This window comes from Oryctolagus cuniculus, chromosome 8, assembly GCF_051225735.1.
Source record: "Oryctolagus cuniculus isolate XC-2025 breed Fujian yellow rabbit chromosome 8, ASM5122573v1, whole genome shotgun sequence".
NCBI classification, from domain to species: Eukaryota; Metazoa; Chordata; class Mammalia; order Lagomorpha; family Leporidae; genus Oryctolagus; species Oryctolagus cuniculus.
The window spans coordinates 16,706,348-16,728,024 of NC_142874.1; the positions used below are offsets into that span (position 1 = coordinate 16,706,348).

At 37.9% G+C, this 21,677-nt stretch overlaps 1 long non-coding RNA gene across 3 annotated transcripts in view; it reads left to right on the forward strand.

The window, feature by feature from the left end:
* Positions 1–19,188, forward strand: part of LOC149124848 (uncharacterized) — a 72,361-nt gene extending 53,173 nt beyond the window's left edge. The window contains exon 3 of one of the 3 annotated variants that reach the window (XR_016212513.1): positions 18,291–19,188. This is a non-coding gene — a long non-coding RNA (uncharacterized LOC149124848). Of the gene's footprint in view, positions 1–11,802; positions 12,014–13,289; positions 13,582–18,290 lie in introns of those variants that run through there. The other 2 variants (XR_016212515.1, XR_016212514.1) reach the window with 2 other exon arrangements.
* Positions 19,189–21,677: the final 2,489 nt, after the last annotated feature.

Below are 21,677 nucleotides of genomic sequence, written 5' to 3' on the forward strand. Positions count from 1 at the left end.
ATTAAATAAAAGTTAAAAAAAAAGAAAATACTATAGCCACCAGATGGTAAGGATTTCATGAATACAAAATTTATCCTGCTTATAGCTGAAATTCCAGGTAACATGCTTAAAAACAAAAAAAAAATAATTTACTATAATACCACCAAGAGGTCAATAGTTACAGTATTTATCTGCAAAAAGTTAGAAAGTTATAATTAATTCTTAACTCTCCAAATTACTGTAGATGACCTGTGACATAAATGATTATGAACTTGAGATAATTAGCTCTCTCTAGTAATAGTTCATAGCATTCTATAACATTTTCATTTAAAATGCTGGGTAAGCCATTCTACTTGACAATAGAGAAATGAAACTGAAAATTCCACTACAAAGTGCAATAAAACTATAACAACCAGCATGCCATAAAATGTAAATGCATAATATATACACAACACCATTAAAATAAATTTTCTAATTAAAAATAAAGTGTTATTTACAGCAAAGGGTATATATTTCCATGTGAGATAATATTTTATCAATATACTTACAAGGAACTATAACAATAGAATCTTCAGTCTTCATTTACTGTCTTTAATTAAAGCTTCATCATACTAATAACAAATTCTTCCTACAAAATTCATTTCTGATTGGAAACCTCCCACTGAATCTAGGGCAAGGAGAATTAAAATGTAATTTTCTTTAGTTATTTTAATGATTGTCTAGAGAAGTAGGTATAAACTGAGAAAATGAAGTCATAAGCTCATTAAATCTTTGTTTATGGTTAACACTAAACAGAAAGAGAAAGAAAGCACATGAAAAGTTGCAAGAAATCAGAAGACAGAGAGTATTGATAATTGTTACACTCCAGAAAATATTTCCTATTCCTACCATCTTTCCAAAATAGGACCTCCCTCAAGGTGAAGTCAGCGCAAGGGGAGAACAGGAGTTTTCTGCCATCACCTATCCTCATTGTGTTGATTTTGTAGACATGGCTACCTCTCTTTTACTAGAGGGATCCTCAAGTCTGAGTGTCTGGGAGAGGCTGTGATCAAGGAAGAGGCAGAGACTCAGTTCTCAAGTCTTAAAAATCAGCAGAGGAACGTGTATCCTAATAATCACTCTACAGTCTCCATGAGGAGATCCGCACTTGGGCTGAGTCTCCTGCAGACCTCCCCTCCTAAGGCTTTGCAAACCTCACCTCATCTCCCCTTGTACTGGCTGCTGCAGTTACACTCCCCAAAAAGTGTGAATGTTTGAAGATGACTTGTGAGCAGCAGCAGTAGGACAGCTCAACTTTGTGGAAAAGGAGAAGGTACACAGTGTTAAACATCTCAAGGAATCACCCCATGACAAACAAGCAGAGACTCTCATTCCCCAGCCTAGCTTTGCAAGCTGCAATAAAGTCACACAGTCTTGAGAATCAGCCTCCCAAGAAACGTGGAGAAAATGTTTAAGAGAACCTTAGCATTGCTGTCTGGGCTGACTGCTTAAGGTGTTTCCCAAAGCTGGTGAGTGAGTGCTTCTCAAATAAAAAGAATTCTGCAATGCAAGACATTAAGAAGCAAGGTAATCCAAGAACATGACACCACCAAAAGAGAATTTTCCTATACCAAAACCCAAGGAGCTGCAGATCTATGAATTTTCTGATGAATTCAAAATGACTGTTTTAAGCAACCTCATCAAGCTAAAAAATAACACAGCTAGAGAAGAAAGTTAGGGCAACAATAATGAACACAAGACTGTGATAAAATAAATCATAAAAAGCTGACATTCCGGAGCTGAAAAAGTAAAACAAGTGATGAGAAACGTTAAACAGAGAACTTCAGCATCAGATTTGATCAAACAGAAGAATCTGTGAACTCAAAGACCACCCATTTAAAATTATTAAGTCAGCAATAAAAAAGAGTGATGAAAACTTAGAAGATTTATGACATATCACTGAATAAGCAAATTATAGTTTATAGGAGTCTCAAAAGGAGAGGGTAAAGAGAAAAGGGCAGAAATATTATTTTTTTAAAAAAGGAAGAAATCTTCCAAAATCTTGGAAAAGATTTGGTCATCTAGTTTCCAAGGCCCCAAAGTCCACAAAGAACTTCAATGAAAAATAGATAAATAAATAAAAAAGACAACACCAGGATACATTATAATGAAATTGTCAAAAGTTAAAGATAATTTTAAAAGCAGCAAGAGGACTCAACACATACAATAGGATATACATTAAACTATGAATGCATTTCTTAACAGAACCCTTGCAGATCAGGAAAGAGTAGGATGATATAATCAAAATTGAAAGGAAAATCCTGCCAACCAAGAATACTTTACTACTAAAGATACCCTTCAAGAATGTAGGAGAAACAAAGGTTTCCCTAGGCAAACAAAAGCTGAGGGAGTTAATCACCAGTAGACCTACAGGAAATGCTAAGGGAAGTTCTTCAATATGAAACAAGAGAACATTTATAGACATGAAAATTTATGGAAGTGTAAAACTGGTAAATAGTCAGATTCAGAGTACTCTAATAATGTAGTGATTTTGTATAATAACTACAGCAAATGATAGAAAACAGAAGTACTAAAGTAGTGACAGCTAATTATATAGCTAAAGTAATGGGTAGATAATATAAAAGATGTAAATTATGATATCAATAATGAAATTAGGAGTGTTAACACACAAAAATGTAGGGTTCTTGTGAGTGATTGACTTTAAGCCTCCATAGGTAACCTGCATGGTAACTGCAAAGCAAAACCATATAAAGACATGAAAAATTAAAGAAAAAAGAATCAAAACATACCACTACAGAAAATCATCGAATAGCCAAGGAAAATAGAACACAGAAAACCACAAAACAATTAGGAAACAAGAAAATGATAGCAGTAAATTTTATCATCCAATAATTAATTTAAATATAAACATAGGTACAGGCACTGTGGCGTAGTGGGTAAGGCTGCTGCCTGTGATGCCAGCATCCCATATGGGTGCCTGTTCAAGTTTCAGCTGCTCCACTTCTGATCCAGCTCTCTGCTATGGCCTGGGAAAGCAGTGGAAGATGGCCCAAGTGTTTGGGACCCTGTACCCACGTGGGAGACCTGGATGGAGCTCCTGGCTCCTAGCTTAGAACTGGCCATACTCCAGCCATTGTGACCATTTGGGGAATGAACCAGTGCATGGAATACCTCTCCCTCTGTCTCTCTGAAACTCTGCCTTTCAAGTGAATAAAAAATATTTGAAAAATGTAAATAGACTAAAAGTTCCCATCCAAAGACACAAAGTGACAAAATTGGTTAAGAAAATCCAAAAAATGTTACCTTTAAAAGGCTCATGTTAGCTTTCACTTTAAAGACTTACACAAAGGCTAAAAAAGAATATGTGGAAAAACGTATTCTATGAAAATGGAAACCAAGACACCAAGGAACATTGTTCTTAGATAAAACAGACTTTAAGTCAACAACTGTTACCCATAAAGTTGCAAACATCAGCAGGTGAGATTCTTTAGGTGTCACCTTTGGGCCTGTCCACCATATCCTAAACAGATCTCTAGAAAAACAAAATAGTGATTGGTTCTTTCTAGACAACTGGAACACAATTTGTTATCTTGAAAAGCTCATGCCTGCCTTCAGGATAGTACCTCAGATCCTCACAGTTGATGTTGGCCTGTCAGTTCCCCCTCTTGGAAAAATAAAGCATTTAGTAAAGTTAATTCCACTGGGCCCTTTTTTAATGTCTGAAAAATTAAGCACTCAAGGGATATTTGGGGATCTTTCCTCATTATCATTCTACTTCCTTTCACAGTTTATAAAAGGCCGCCAAAGTCAATTAAATCACAATGATCCCCTTCAGAGATACTAACAAATTCATGAAGGCTATATGCTTCTTCATATAACAATTTCATGTGACATATGACTGACAGCGGTTCAAAACAAAGCTACCAGGCGTAGAATATGGGGCTGTTAGGCAAAACATGTGCCATTCACAGGAAGCAAAATTATACTTACAGCAATACAATAATTTCCTGGAGCACTGATATAACTAAAATGATACAGGAAACAAACATAAAATTATTAAATTAGGTAATTTGGCTATTACATCCAAATCTGGTTTTGTAGAGACTCTTTATCTATTTTTTTGCATTTAATTTAATTATTCTTGCCTCTGATTTATAAGTAGACTCTCAACTCTGATGATAATTTTTTCCTTAGTATTTGTTTTGTAGTGCAGATAGAAGCTGATCTCCAAGGTCCTAAATATTCTTGTGTATCTGCTAGGCTGTCAAATTATCCAACACTGGTCATGTGAATAAGGGAATAAAAATTTTATTTGTATAGAAGCTGAGTCAACCAACACCAGTGATTTGATGTATGAGAATATCACAAGTGGCAGCATACATCTGGGTTGATCAGGTCTCAAATGATTACTATAATTTCAAGGTAGTATTGTTATTTATTATAATAATTTTTGCATATGAAAATAAGAATATTAAAGTAATTATATAAAAAATTCCTTAAAAACAACCTATTTGAAATAAGTTTTTTCTCATCTGCGCAACAATACCTTTATCTGATTAAATTATTAACTCATCAGTATGTAAGTCAGGACCTTTTCTCATTCTCAAATTTTCTCAAGCCCCTGATATTTTTTCATTATTTATTTATTTATTTTTAGAAACCTTTATTTTAATGAGTATAATCTTCACAAGTACATCTTTAGGAATATAGTGTTTCTTCCTGCCCTCCCAACCCTACTTCCTCCTCATTTGCTCTTCCCTCTCCCATTCTCAGTCCCATTCTACAATAAGATTGGTTTTCAGTTAACTTTATACAAGAATACCAATTCTATACCAAGTAAATATTTCAACAATTTGCACACACATACAAAATATAAAATCTCTTAAAGAATAAGTTTTAAAGTTTATACTCATAGTACAACTCATTGAGGACAAAGGTTACATGGGGAGTAAGTACACAGTGACACCTGCTGTTAATTTAACAATTAACACTCTTATGTATGATGTCAGTGATCACCCAGGGCTTGTGACATGAGGTGCCAAGGCTATGGAAACCTCTTGAATCCACAGTCTCTGTCAATATTTAGACAAGGCCTAAGCAAAGTGGAAGTTCTCTCCTCACTTCAGAGAAAAGTACATCTTCTTTGATGGCCCCTTCTTTCCACTGGGGTCTCACAGAGATCCTTTACATAGGACATGGAAAGTTTTTTTTTGTTTGTTTGTTTGTTTTTGTTTTTGTTTTTGTTTTTGTTTTTGCTTCAGTATCTTGGCATTTTATGTCTGAAACACTCTCATGGGCTTTTCAGCCAGATCAGAATGCCTTAAGGGCTGATTCTGAGGTCAGAGTGCTATATAGAGCGATTGTCATTTTATGAGTCTGCTGTGTGGACTGCTTCCCATGTTGGAACATTCTCTCCTCTTTAATTCTATCTATTGTTATTACCAGACACTTGATCCTATTTACATGATCACTTTAACACTTAATCCTATTTATATGATCAATTTAACACTTAATATGATCGCTTTAACACTTAAGATGGCATTATTACCAACCAGCTTAATGGGATTTGGGGTCCCATGGGAGCTTTTAGCTGTAACCTTAGAAGTAAGTCCAAAGGGATGTATGCAGAACCATACAGTTTTACAGTTATAAAATTCCTCATCCCTCTCTTATTCCCACTCTTACTTTTTACTGGGTTCTATTTTCAATTGACTTTATACATATATGATTAATTCTATGTTAGGTAAAAGTTCAGCCAATGGTATTATGAAGGAAAGAAAATAAAATGAAAAAGTAAACTTCCTCAATAGTCAGGACAAGGGCTGTTCAAGTCATTGTTTTAAGTGTCAATTTCACTTTTACAAGTATCCTTTTAGGTGCTCTGTGGGTTTCACTACAATGTGTGTGATGAAGATCTTTTCTGGTCGTGTCTATTGGGAGTGCTAGGTACCTCCTGTACTTGGATGTCTCTTTCTTTCTCCAGATTGGGGAAGTTTTCTGTTATTATTTCCTTAAGAAGGCCTTCTAGTCTTCTCTCTCTTTCCACTCCTTCTGTTACTCCTAGGAGCCGTATGTTGGGTTGCTTGATAGTATCTTGTAGATCTCCAACCTTGTTTTTTAGTTTTCTAAATTTATTATTATTTTCTTGTCTGACTGTAATATTTCCAGAGATTTGTCTTCTAGTTCTGATATCCTTTTTTCTCTTTCACCTATTCTGTTGTTAAGCTTCACACTGCATTTTTTATTTGATCTATTGAAGTCTTCATTTCTAGTATTTCATTCTGACATCTCTTTAATATCTCAATTTCTTGGGAGCACTTTTCATTTAGATTCTGAATTTGCTTCTAAGTAATCTGATGATTAATTTTCTGAATTCAGTTTCTGGAATATCCTCAATCTCTTCATCTTCACCTTCTATTATTGAAGAGTATTCCTTTGGGGGCTCATAGTATCTTCCTTATTCTTATTTAGGGCTTTTGCTTTGTTTTTCTGTGTGTGTATGTGTGTGTGTGTATCTATCTGAGGAATTTTCTCTTGTGAGGTTTCTCTCTGTTATGAGCTGCTATGTGTTTGTGGGTTTCAAGTGGAAGCACAGAGAGCCAATTGGAGCCCTGCTAAACCTTCAATCATAGGGGGCAGGTATGAACTTTGGTGCACTTAGCCCCCACTGCTGAGACCCCAGCTGGCTACTCAATGGTTGATGGAATGGGCTCAAGTTTTCAATATTCAGGACTTTTCCTTGTTGTACGACTTGTGTGGTGTGGAAGAAATTACTCTGAAATGTTGTGGACCTCATTCCTGGGTTGGGGGTGTGGTGGGGTGGCCCCAGCAATTAATGGGTGTGTGCTCAGGAGGCTAAGGCTTATGTTCATAATTGTAACCATTCAAGATGGCTTCTCTTAGCAGGCTGCAGGTCTGAGTTGGGGAGGGGAGGAAGGAGATGGACCAGGGAGTGCACGACCTTTCTGTTTGCTTTCTTTTTTTTTTAAGATTTACTTATTTATATATTTATTTGAAAGTCATAGTTACAAAGAGAGAGGAGAGGCAGAGTGAGAGTGAGAGAGAGAGAGAAAGAGGGAGGGAGGGAGAGAGGGAGAGAGGTCTTCCATCCAATGGTTCACTACCCAGATGGCCACAAAGGCTGGAACTGTGCTGATCCAAAGCCAGGAGCCAGGAGCTTCCTCCAGGTCTCCCACACGGGTGCAGGGACCCAAGGACTTGGCCATCCTCCACTGCCTTCCCAGGCTATAGTAGAGGAGCAGCTGGGACTCAAACTGGTGCCCATATGGGATGCCGGCTCTTCTAGCCAGGACTTTAACCCACTGGGCCACAACGCCAGCCCCTGTTTGCTTTTCTATACCCTCTCTTTTTTTTTCCCATGTGGAACTTCAAAAGCAGCTCACCAATCTCCCCCTCCTGCTGTTATTCACAGCTCTGTGGATCCACAATTTCCTGCCTAACATGGTATGCTGGAGGCTGGCACCCATGCCTGCACTGAGTCTCTTCTGCTTCTCTTTCTTATTTTCTCTTTCAGGGTGGACCTGTCCAGTCTGTGTTGGCCTCCTGGGCTTCCCATCTTGAATTTCCCATGGCCTATCTCCAGGGTGTATCTTCTCTCTTTTGTAACTATCTATTTTGCCCCATATGACTTGGTTCGTCCTGTTGCTGTGCTGCCATCTTGGGGAGCCACATTCTATCTCCCAATGATATTGTCATTCAAGTATTTCCTCGAAACTATTTGAGCCAGATTTCTCAAATTTTATATGAGGGTTCTTCACTAAGTTTTTGGAGATTTGGAATTAAACATAAACTTATTTTAGTGTAAAAAAGTTTTGACATCCATGCAGATTTTTCATAAAACACACTTTCCTTTTTTTTTTTTGAAAATCACTTATATTTACTATTTAAAGTCTCTTCAAGGGGCTTCAATATGTTTATGGAAAAAAGTGGAATTGAAAGAGAATATGCATTTTCATGACCTTTCTGATGCCCCTTATATATTACTATGAAAATGTACCTCTGATATTTCTGTTCTGAGATGCTACTAAAATTGGTTCAAAATAATATTATCTTATTACAGTAGAGGATCTAAAATATTGCCAGACAATATTGTGCATATTTATGGGGTTCTAGATGTTGATTATGACATGTCTATATTGTGTAATATTCAGTCATGGTAAATATATTCATTCTTTAAAGAATTTAACATTTCTTTATAATGGAAACATCCAAAAGCCTATATCCTGTGTTTTTTAATAGAGAAATATAGAGTACATTAATGTTATCCACAGTTACCCTACTGTGAAATAGAACCCCAGAACTTTTTACTCTTATTTAGCTATAACTTAGTAGTCATCAATCAGTTTCCCCCCTCTTCACACTTCCCTCCACAGCCTCTGGTAACCACTATTATGTATATTTTTAAAATATTTATTTATTTATTTTGAAAGTCAGAATTACATAGAGAGAGGGAGAGGAAGACAGAAATCTTCCATCTACTGGATCTGAAGTGGAGCAGCTGGGACACAATCCTGTACCCATGTGGGATCCTGGAATCACAGGCAGCTGCCTTACTTGCTATGCCACAACACCCATCCCACCACCATTATATTTTTAAGTTCTATAAGATCACATCTTTTTTTAGACTCCACATAAGAGTGAGATTGTGTGATATTTGTCTTTATGTGCTTGACTTATTTCATTTGACACCATAATCTTCAGTTCCATCCGTGCAGTTCCAAATAACATGATTTCATCCTTTTCTTTAATCAAGTAATACTCCACTATGTATATATACATTTCTTTACTTGTTCACTGGTGAATGGACAGTTAGTGTTCATTTCTTGGTTATTATGAATAGTGCTGTAATAGACTTTTTTTTCCTTTTAAAAGATTTATGGAGTTCTCCCTCTGCCTTCTAACATTTAATCACTGGGAGAAAGAAATTTCTAGCAGAAAACTTTTCTCCTTTATAGGTAACTTGTTCTCTCTACTTGGTTAGCCAAAGTGCTTTTCATACTTCAAATCCAAATTTCTATCGAAATCTAATTTGAAGATGTTTGTTTTGTTTATATTACCTTCACTTTCTTTTTTTTTCTTTTTTTTTCTTTTTTTTTATCTTTTATTTAATGAATATAAATTTCCAAAGTACGACTCATGGGTTACAATGGCTTCCCCCCCATACCTTCCCTCCCACCCACAACCCTCCCCTTTCCCACTCCCTCTCCCCTTCCATTCACATCAAGATTCATTTTCGATTATCTTAATATACAGAAGATCAGCTTAGTATACCTTAAGTAAGGATTTCAACAGTTTGCTCCCACACAGAAACATAAAGTGAAAAATAATAGATGATTTTTTTTAAATGATGATGAAATCAGATCAGACCTATTGTCATGTTTAATCCCAGTGAGAGTCAAGTTGGGAATTGATAATTTCTTTCTTTTTTTTTTTTTTTTACAGAAGATCAGTTTAGTGTACATTAAGTAAAGATTTCAATCGTTTGCACCCCCATAGAAACACAAAGTGAAATATACTGTTTTAGTACTCGTTATAGCATTAAGCCTCAGTGTACAGCACATTAAGGACAGAGATCCTACATGAGGAGTAAGTGCACAGTGACTCCTGTTGTTGACTTTACAAATTGACACTCCTGTTTATGGCATCAGTAATCTCCCTATGCACCAGTCATGAGTTTCCAAGGCTATGGAAGCCCCTTGAGTTCTCCGACTCTTATCTTGTTTAGACACAGTCATAGTCAAAGTGGAGGTTCTCTCCTCCCTTCAGAGAAAGGCACCTCCCTCTTTGAAGACCTGTTCTTTCCACTGGGATCTCACTCACAGAGATCTTTTTGCCAGAGTGTCTTGGCTTTCCATGCCTGAAATACTCTCATGGGCTTTTCAGCCAGATCCGAGTGCCTTTAGGGCTGATTCTGAGGCCAGAGTGCTATTTAGGACATCCGCCATTCTATGAGTCTGCTGAGTATCTCACTTCCCATGTTGGATCACTCTCCCCTTTATTTATTCTATCGGTTAGTGTTAGCAGATACTAGACTTGTTTATGTGCTCCCTTTGACTCTTAGTCCTTTCATTATGATCAATTGTGAACTGAAATTGATCACTTGGAATAGTGAGATGGCATTGGCACATGCCACCTTGATGGGATTGAATTGGAGTCCCCTGGTATGTTTCCAACTCTACCAATTGGGGCAAGTCAGCCCGAGCATGCCCCAAATTATACATCTCTTCCCTCTCTTATTCCCACTCTTATGTTTAACAGGGATCACATTTCAGTTATATTACATTCACTTTCTCTTAATGCAGTGTTCCCTTTAGTTTTCAGAATCACAAAATGTGCTCTTGGGACAGACATTGTGGAATAGTGAATTAAGCTTTTGTTAGGGAAGCCTGCATTTCATTTTGGAGTGCCTAGGATCAACTCTTGCCCCCAGCTCCAACCCAGCCTTCCGTTGATGCACAGCTTTGGGGGAAGCGGAGATGGCTGAAGGGTCCCTACCACCCGTGTGAGAGGCATGAATGGTGCACCTGGCTCCTGGCTTTGGCCAGGGCCAGCCCCAACTCCAGCTGTTGTGGCCACTCAGAGAGTGAACCAGCTGATGGAAGATCACCATTTCTGTTTTCTGCTTTTCAAATAAATAAACATTTTTTAAAAGGAGCATGTTCTTATATTCGCCATGCTTTTTATTTTTATTTCCTTTAGTTCCTGAGCTCTGTAGTGTGTTGTTGCTGAGCTCTGTAGTGTGTTGTTTCTACTCCTCCTGCTGTTTCTTCATCTCTACTTTGGATTCAGAATCTATATATCACTGATTTGCACCTGTTTTTTAATCTTAAGGTAATTCCAATACTATCTTTTTTAATTTTCAAAATTTATTTGGGAATCAGAGAGAAAGAGACAAAGCAACAAAGAGCCGTCATCTGCTGGTTCACTCTGCAAAGGCCCGCAACAGCCTCAATCCAGGTCGCCCACCTGGGGAGCATGAAGCCAGGATTCCAGAACAGGTACTCCAGTATGGAGCACTGGTGTCTTTCTTGTTGAGCGAAATGCCATTTCACTTCACTGTTTTTAAAAAGTCATGGTGTTTTGTATTTAAACAAAGTCATAGTGTTTTGCATTTAAACATTCTTACCTGCTGCATAGCAACACTTTCTGGCAAATGTTCTACAATTTGTTTCTCCCATTCTGTCTTCATTGCTTCAGTTTTATATTTGTGTTCTATGATATTTACCTCCTGATTATACATCGGTGAATTCTTCCTCAACCTGCTATTTTCAATCCATAGAGACCAGGCATCCACCAGCAGCCCTTCTTCCGGGAGAAAAGACGTAAGGAAATCTCCTAGCTTCTATCTTGTTCCATCTTCTAATCTTCCCACAGTGCTCCCTGTAAGACCAGCGGGAAGAAAACCCTCTGATGGGAAGTGGGAGCTGTGAACTCCCTGTGCTGCAGCGGGGCCCTAGGCAGGCTGCGGGACTGGCTGCAGAGCGACCTCTAGGGTTTTCCCTGCACAGGTTCTCCTGCTGAAGCTGGCTCAGTTCTTCATTTCACCCTTAGAGAGCTGCACTCCTTTCACTCTCAAACAAGAATACATTTGGCTAAACGCTGATGAACCTCTTGCATCACAGGGAGGAAGGATACAAATGATCATTTGTAGAAATCTGAGTAAAGCCAGCCAATGATTTCCCTGCATGCCACCAGTAACGTCTTCTTTAGCCTAACAGGCTTAAGAAGGGGCTGATGGGAGTGTCCAATACCCTAATGTGAGAGCCTCCTCAGGGCTCATCCAGATCTCCTGGTTACTCCTAGGGACTCACCGAGGTGCGTGTCAGAGTCCTTCCCCCTTCACCTGTGCTCGCCCTGCAGCACCCTCTTCTCCAAAGGTGTGGAAGGAGAACACAGCTGTTCCTTCTCGATGTGCTTGGAGAGGAAGACACAGAAATTACTCCAGCTTCCAGGAGGCCTCTCTTCTGTCGTTGCTTTCTCAACCGACAGAAAAGGCCTCTGTCACCACTAGAGATACACAAAGGTAACTAACAAAACCTGCCGTCAAGGGTGCTTCGACAGACACCTAATTTTTACAAGCCTGCTGTCTGAAGGCAAATTACACGTGTCTTAATGCTTCTGCGATTTGCTTTCTTACCTTGAGAATGGGAATAACGATGCACATGAGTTAGTGTTGAGTTGAGGATTAAACTAGTACATCACAGAGTAGAAGTGCAGCACCTAGCCGTTGCTATTATCATTGTTTTATAAATACATTGGAACAGATGTGTGCATGTGTGTGTGTGTGTGTGTGTGCAAATACATGCGTGCATGTTAACCCCGGAGTCCTTAACAATTCCTTCAGCTTGACCAAACTTTAGACACCATCTCTTCTCATGCTAGACCCAGGACTCTTTTCTCTTGGAGCTTTTACCTTAAAGAAAATCTTGTAATTGTAAATTCATTCCTTCCACTTTGAGATGTAAATCTCTTTTGAAGGCTCTTGTCAATTTTATAATCCAGGACTGTCTTTCCCAAGTACCTGGGAGCCATGGCTTTGAAATGTAATCATCAAGGACGATGGTGCACCTGTCTCGCAGGTCCTGCGGTTGGGTAGCAGCTGAACTTCTGTGGATACCTTGCTCCGAGTTATAAAACTGCATCTTATGAAGATAAGAGAAAGTTTACTTTTCCTTTGGGTAAAGCCAATTAGCAAACGCAGATGGCCTGGGATCCTACCTCCTTCTCCTACGCTGGCTCTTTAAAATTCTTGCCCTTTGTTTCGGCTGAGATGAGTTGAGACTGAGCTGTGGCCTCTGTGCCCTATTGCAAGAGCTTCAAGAAAGTCCTTCCTGACTGTTAACTTTGGGGCAACTTTTGCTTTGACTGTGCTATAAGTAGAACAAGGAGTTTTATGCTTGCACTTTTCTAAATCTTATCATCGGTAAACAAGCTTAGCACCTCCACTAATCTACACAAACCCATTTGCATCTAGACAATTTTGCACTAATGCGGAGCTACACAAAACTTCAGTCCATAATCTCACACTTATTCCTTAGTATAATTTTATGCTTTAAATGTTGTAGCAATTTCCACTTTGGTAAGGGAGACAACCTATGCAACATTGATTTACAGTTAATGTTTTACAGTTCTTTTCCTTAAGTGAATTCAGAATTATTTATCCAAACATGCACACATGTTCAAACCTGTTCATCATTTAGATTCTGCTCAGGAGCTTTTATTATGAAAATAAGTTTAAATACAAGCTTAAGGAGTTTCACCATTTTAATATGATCTCTGTGTTTTGGTAGGTAATTGCTCTGATTTTAAAACTATCAACCAAACGGGTAGCCGATCTGAAGCCAGGAGCCAGGTGCTTCCTCCTGGTCTCCCATGCGGCCGCAGGGCCCAAGCACTTGGGCCATCCTCCACTGCCTTCTGGGCCACAGCAGAGAGCTGGAATGGAAGAGGAGCAACTGGGACAGAATCCGGCGCCCCAACCAGAACTAGAACCCAGGGTACCGGTGCCGCAGGCAGAGGATTAACCAAGTGAGCCACAGCACCAGCCGATGCTTGTAATTTGATATCTGCAGAGAATAAGCTTAGATGAGAGGTAATATTTTATATATAGTTTAACTTACAGTCTTTAACTAGTTTAAATATTATTAAAACTTGAAAGCAAAATAATTTCCAAAAAATGAGATGAAGCTATTTTATTTATTATTTATTTATTTATAGAGAGTTTTTTTCACTCCTCAAATGCCTGCAGCAGCCAGGATGGGGCCAGGCCAAAGCCAGGAGCATGGAACTCAATCTTATGTTTCCTACATGGGGTGCAAGAGACCCAGGTACTTAAGCCATCTCCTTCTGCCTCCCAGGGTGTGCATTAGCAGGAAGCTGGATTGAATGCAGAGCCAGGACTTGAACCCAGACACCCCTATATTGGATGAGGACATCTTAATCACTGTGTCAAATGTCCACCCCAAGAGGACAATCTTCTATAACCTTTGCAGATAAAGATTCTCTCTCTCTTTTAGAAATGCATTTTATTTATTTGAAAGTCACAGTTACAGAGAGAGAAAGAGAACAGCAGAGAGAGGAGAGAGAGAATGAGAAAGAGAGAGAGAGAGAGAGAGAGAATCTTCCATCTGCTGGTTCAATCCCCAGATGGCTACAGCAGCCAGATATGTGCCAGGCAGATGACAGGAGCCAGGAGCTTCTTCCAGGTTTCCCACATGTTTGGCAGGGGTCCAAGCACTTGGTCCATCTTCAGGCCTTTTCCCAAGACATTAGCCAGGAGCTGGATAGTAAGTGAGGCAGCTAGGATATAAAGTAGCACCATATGTGGTGCCTGTGTTGCAGCTGGCAGCTGTACCCTCTGTGCCACATGACATCTGCCTCTATTTCTTCTAACTTTTGTGGATGCCATTGTTTCACACTTAGAAAAATTGCCTCTGAGGTTTCTGTCCCTTGCCTAATTATTTTATAGTCTACTTTAACAAAGGAGGAGAAAGTATATAAAACTGGGAAAGTAATCACACCCTCTATCGTAAGACAGAAGTGCTAATATACCCAGGAATATTCTCTTCATAGTAGGGACCAAAATTGCCTCTTAGTATTCAAGATAACATGATAATAGATATCACTGAAATAGTTTTAGCTTGACTATATTGCAATTTCAAAAACGCACAATTCAAATCTTCTATGGAGTATTATAATAATGGTATTACTTTATTTCAATTTAATTTACAAAAAGTATTATAGATTCTTTTCTATCATTTTATTTTTAACACATTTATTCTAATGACACTCAGAAAATTTTTGGAATATGTTTTTAAAATGACCCTAATGCCTATGCTTTCACATAAATTTTATTTCACAATCATTTTTGAATGTTAATAGTATCTATTATTTTTCTTCAAGAGTACTTTTGGTTAAAAAGATTATCATGAATGTTTTCCTAAAAATATATTTGATTATAATTAGAAATGATTTATACAATGAATACAGTTAACTTTACCACTTAAAAAAGTAGTAAACATGATAATAGAAGTAAAATATACATACTGTTCAGATAAAGCTAATAATTGTATGTTTCCTACTACTCATCAACATCTCTAGTACCATGGGAAGAAAACAGATTTGATATTTTATGTAACATTAAACATGGATCACCATTCAATAACTCATTACTCAGAATAGGGTAACCTAATATTAGGTTTTCTGATTCAAATGTCCTTTGACAATTCAGTGTTTTAAATAACTATGGTGCAATACTAAAAGCTTTATAGCTGCAATTTTAATGTAATCATTGAGTAAAAGCATAAAGCATGAAACATGCAATAAAATGAAAAATGTCTGTATATTTGGTGAAATATATCTTTGATACTGAGGTTTAATCAGAGAAACCAGGAAATTTAAAGCCTCAGAAGGAATTGCACCTCTAATATACAGAGGGGTCTTAAATTATTTTTATTAGTAAGGTTAAAGTGCTCATATATTTCCGTAAAGTACCCTAATGATCAATAGACAAGGAGATGACTTTAAGAACAAACCAGAGGCAATTGATGTAGAAGGATGCATTGTTGGTCTTGGCCAAGCAGGTAGAGATGGAGAACAAAATGGGAGGAGGAAGCAGTGTGACAGCTGTACTGGGAAAGGAGCGATGAGCTGCAGATGCCAGTGAGGGATTGCGGGCTTCAGGAGTAAATTCACATCGATATTCAACACTGACAGGCTTGGGAGGCTGTCATCCTGAGCATGTCATTCTAAAAGCAATTGAACAATTCAATTTGCTGATTGCAAATTTTGGAAATGTTTGGTTTCTTATCCAATACATGACCCTAGCATTAAGAAATTATGTATGCTTTATTAAACATGAAAAAAAATCACTTGGTTATAAAGAGTAATTATTGGACATGAAGTTTCAATTTCAAACATAAAAAATCTTTTGATATCAAAGCTAAATTTAAGTTGACCATTTTACAAGTCTATTTTTACAAAATAATCTATAACATTTTATCTCTTTCTTTACATTTTAATGTACTTGAAAACTCCAAATAAAATTTATCATAATGTTTTAGAACTAGAGACTACCTCCATTGTCATTCATGTAACTGACCAATTTTGTATAAATATTTATATGTTATAAATATTAAATTAATACAGAGTACTAATATCAAGTGTAGGAACCAAATCAAGATAGATTTCTTATGCTTTAAAGAATCATGTTTTTCCATTGTTCCTTGACAACTGATCTCCGTGTCCAGGAGATATTTTTCAAGCCTAGAATCAAAGTTATGGCCAAGAAAATAGAAACCTGAAGAGTAATTTCACTAGAGCATAAGCCAGCCTCACTTCTAGTTTGATTATTGAAATAGTGTTTTTGCTTCTTGTTCCAACCCCACACCTCATATTGTCTTCTCTATTCAGCACACACACAGAGAGAAGCGATCTTTTCAAAATGTAAATCAAATCACATTCATCACATGCTTGGAATTGCTAATGCTATTACATCCGGAATAAAAATACAAACTTTTTATCATTGCCCACAAGGAACTGCATAATCTGGTCTTTGCCTAACTCTATGACCTCATCCATCACTGATGCAGAACAGAGCGTTCTTGCACCTTCTGTCCTTGGAGGCTCTTAGATGCATTCCTCACCCTCGCCATGATGACCCAGGGAGGCAGGCGGACCATTGATTCCAAAGGACAGACTGAACAGCAGCACTCGGAAGGGTTAAACTGGTTGCTCAGCCTTACACAATAGTGGAGCTGGGACTAAGCTGGCTCCAGGCCCTGTGCTTAATGCCATGCTGTGTTCCAGATATTTTCCCAGCTTCCATTTTTGCTGCCAATCTGATGGCTGTTTTTTTGGCTTCATCTGTACTCAAGACCATTCTATTACATCAATAACTTCTCTCTTTGCTTAAAGGGCAATGTTTTTGTTGCAAAGCTTAGTTTTACACATGATTTAAATGTGTGTTCAGCTATCATTTTTTGCCATAGGCTTTATGAGTTGTCTGGATGGGTTATGGCTGCTGCCTTCCCCCATGATGCACAACTGCAAACCTAAGTCCTGGGTACTCGTTCACTAACTCTCTCTCTGTCTCTCTGTGTGTGTGTGTGTGTGTGTGTGTGTTTGTCTCTCAGAATTTAATGTTACCTGAAATTACATTCTTAACTCATTTATACATTTTTCTCTATATCCTTTACTGGAATGTATTTTAAGGATGTCAGGGAATTTTCCTATTTATTCTTTATTTCCTATGAAAAAAATTGTTGCAAGAGATATTCAACATATATTTTTCCAACTAATAAAATAATTTTCTTATGTTTAAAATAGCTTCTGCAAAATATTTTAGATGTTTTAAGAGCTGATAGAAAGATAAAGGTAGGAATGCGATTTTGGAATATTACGCATGTAATATTACTATAATTATATTTGTCCTTTCATCAATCCATTTAGCTAATTATCTTTTGACTTCTCATAAAATATACTGCCTAGATTTTAACAAAATTAATTTTTTGTTCCATCATGATAAGTCATTTTCCTCTTTCAATCATGGGTGCCCTATAAATAATAATAACATAAAAGGATTCCATTTTATTAATATAAAATTATTTTGTCTTAAGTAGTATTCTTTCTTAGTTGATATCATACTGTACAAACATTATATAACTTGCACAGATACAAGCTACATTTTACTAAAGTTAAGAAAGTGAATCTTTAATGCCTGGAAAAAATAAAAACAATGAATAGTATGATCTTTCAGTAATCTTAGTCTTAAACATAGGATAGACCAATAGGTCTAATGAACTCTTGTTGCATAGTGTTTTCAACTTCATAAAAGACTATCCTAGAGCTTGGAGTCTATAGACAAGAAAATAAAATTTATAAGGAGCTGTCTGTGTTGGAAAACACCATCTGTGAGTTGAAATTGGATTTCAGAACCATGGCTTAAGGTTCTATCATATCAGTATATTTATGGATTCAACATCTCTAAGCCACCACACAGAGGATGGGAAATAAGTAAACTTAAATTGAGGCTCTAAAACAGGACAGGAAGTATAATCTTATTGTTATCACTGTGACTTTGTGAAATGGAAATCGAGATTGGAAAATGGCCTTGTGCTGTGGGCATTCCGTATTCAAAAGAAAAATACTTTTTAAGAGCAAAGGCAGAATAACATCTTAAATGTATATAATTTCATGGAAGAATGTATGTGTGAGGGTGGAAAGTTGCTGATAACCAATGCAGAATAAGACTCACATGATATTAAAAGACTGTATTATGTTCTTTTACATAGGTGAAAAAAAGTTGGCTTTGGCAGAATCCAATATTTTCATGGAGATATTTACTATTTGTTGGTTTAAAATACAGTGCCTATTGAACAGCGAAAAAATGAAAGCTACAAAAAAGGAACATGAAGAAGACTCGATCGCTCCCAATAAGGGAATGTCCTTGCGTTGCAGATGCCAAAATAAAATGAATGTGGAAGAAGGGTAAAGACCTGCATTTCTAATACCAGAAGAAATTATTAAAATAAAGAAAAATGAGGTCTCTGAAAGCCAGGAGCTACAAAGACCAGATGATGAAGCCAAGAAACTTACATCCAGGGGCAAAGTCAGTAAAAATAGAATGTGCTTGAGATCTGGAGGAGAGAATGCGTCCCCCATGCAGAACACAACAGAAGTGAAAGTGGAGGGGAGAAGTGTAGAAGTCTCCATGAAGAATCAGAAAGGAGTAACTGGAAATACAGAGGTGATGAGTCTGAGATCCAGAAAGACCAATCTCAAGCCTGGTGCAGACTCTGTGGAGCGTAAATCTGAGCAGAGAGTAACAGGAGGGATCACGAGACAGGCAGAAGATCCAGAGAAAGATAAGGACATTGTGAGCAGCAAGAAAATGAGAACCAGAAGGCATTGTGAGGATGTTTAGCAATGAAACTGAAGCAAGGAAAATATAAAATTAGTTTAGTGAAAATTTTAGTATAACTTTTGCTATCTATGTAAAATGAATTCTGTAAGTAATGCTATTGATCTGTTTAAGAGAAATAAGGGTATAATTTTCCAGTTCAATGATCTTCAAAAGATCATGAAGGGGATTGCTGGGTCTCCTAGAGTGATAAACATTTAAGAAGTGCAGGGTGGGAAGTGGAGTTGGGGCCATGGTGTGGCCTCTGCATTACAAAATAAAGCCCTGGATATCCTAAAAATAAATAAATAAAATAAAATACAGTGCCTGATATTCTTGGATTATTTTATCCATAAAATTCTCTGAATAAATCCAAACATCACATTGGGATAACTTATACTCTCTACCCAAGTCTCACTTAACAAAAGAGAAAGTGAAAAAACAATGTGTGTATGTGTGTGTTTATTCAATGCAATGGAAGTAACTGGGCTGTTGAATGAATGCAACATTTTAGTGTTATAATTCTTGAAACTCATGGAAGAAAATAGTAGACATATTAAGTTAAAAACCCCATATAACACACAACAAAGTTATTAAAACATTACTAATTCAAAAATTTCAGAATAAAGAAAAGGCTTAGTTCCTTCACTTTGCCCTACAGTATGCTACTACTGTGTGATGCTTACAGAAAAAGAATGGATAAGAAAATAGCTTTACAAAGTAATGTATAACTTACTCCTCTTAGCAAAATAAATTATGTGTTTTGAAAGGCAGAGAGAGAGAGAGAAAGAGAGAGAGAAACAGATCAGAAGACTGACCAAAAGAGATTGTTTACTCCTGAAATTCCCGCAACAGCCAGGATTGGGACAGGTTTAGTTCAGGAGCCCAGAATTCACTCCAGATCTCCAATGTGGGTGGGAGTGACCCAAGAACTTGAGCCATTGCTTTATGATTTCCATGGTGCACATTAGCAGGAAGCTGGATCAGAAACAGAGAAGGAAGGACTTGAACCAGACTCTCAGATACATACTGCAGATGTCCTAAGCTGTGTTTTAACCACTGCACCAAACACCCACCCAAGAATATTCCTCTTGCAAATCTTATTATATCATTAGCTAATGGAAGGCAAATATCTATTGTTCATTAACAAATGTCTCCAAAATTCCATGCTTAACCAATGACATTTATTTTGCTTGTGAACTTGCAGTGCAACAAAGCTTTAACAGAGACAGCTGCTCGGCATTAGCTGGGGCTGGACAGAGGCTGGGGACCAGAATCACCTCTGCCATCATGGGTCATCTTTCTTGTAGCTCCTCAGTTCATCAGCCGAAATCTCAGCTAAGGCGTTGCTAGACACGAACATGTGACTGGCTTGTGCTTGTGGAATGTGATGACTACATTTCATGGGCCATCTCAACAGTAAAGAGAAAGTCAGTGGGAACAGAATAACCTTTTATGACTTAGGAAAAGTCATGGAGCATCAATTCCACCTCATACTATTGGTTATAATTATTTCTAAGACCATCTCATATTCAAGTGAAGATGATCGATTTCCTTCTGTTGATTGTAGATGACCAAAGAAGATGCAAATGTGTTTTAAAGCCGTTACAGACGCTTTGAAAGTTTTAAGACAATGAAATCTCTTTTGTGTTGCCCCATCTTGCTCATGATGCCTTTATCATCCAACACTAATTACCACTTAATGAAGACTGATATGAATTCCATCTAATGAAGATACCAGTCCAAAAAACCTGAGGGAGAAACTGCTTTAGAGGAACATTTCCTTATAAGTGCATAAAGTAGGCGTTTACTTGAGGAGCAGTTTAATGAGTGGGATGAGAGTAGCTCAGGACGCATTCTTAGGAGGATGCTGAATCAGACAAAACTCTAAAACCCTGCCCACATTCTACCCCTTCAGTAAGCACACGAAATCCGCCCTCTTCTTTCTCCTTCTTTAAGTTAGTATTCACTCATTGTTTGTCATTAGCCAATTACCAGGATTGAGTTGAGAGGATAGAAAACTCATGTGCTGTTAGCACTTGGATCTTTCAGTAGAAAGTAGAATTTATTGGGTTCAACTTGCAAGCTGGGAAGCTTGATGTCCTATCTGGGTCTTCCAGTCTTTCATTGTGTCACAAGTGGATATACTTGGGCCAGACGTGGCAGGATTAGACACACGATGCAAAGGACAACACAAGAGAGATCCTGCCCTGGTAATACCTCACATTTTTACAGGTAATACCTCACATTTTAACAGGAAAAGCAAAAGAAGGCAAACAAAGCTGACTATGTCGCAATTTACTAAATATTTAAAAAAAATTTTGACAGGTAGAGTTATAGACAGAGAGAGAGAGACAGAGAGAAAGGTCTTCCTTCCATTGGTTCACTCCCCAAATGGCCGCCACGGCGCCGATCTGAAGCAAGGATCCAGGTGCCGCCTCCTGGTCTTCCATATGGGTGCAGGGCCCAAGCACTCGGGCGATCCTCCACTGCCTTCCCAGGCCACAGCAGAGAGCTGGACTGGAAGAGGAGCAACAGGGACTAGAACCCGGCGCCCATATGGGATGCTGGTGCCACAGGTGGAGGATTAACCAAGTGAGCCAAGGCGCCAGCCCCAAGTTACTAAATAGTTTTAAAGGTGATGCATGGACTAGATAGTTGAAGCACTCATCAACTTGTTCAGGCAGAGTTGAATCCCCCCTTCCTACTCTGATTATGCTTTGAATGATTTGCCCTAGCTTCACAGCTTTTCCCCATCTTTACACTGAATTTCTGCCAC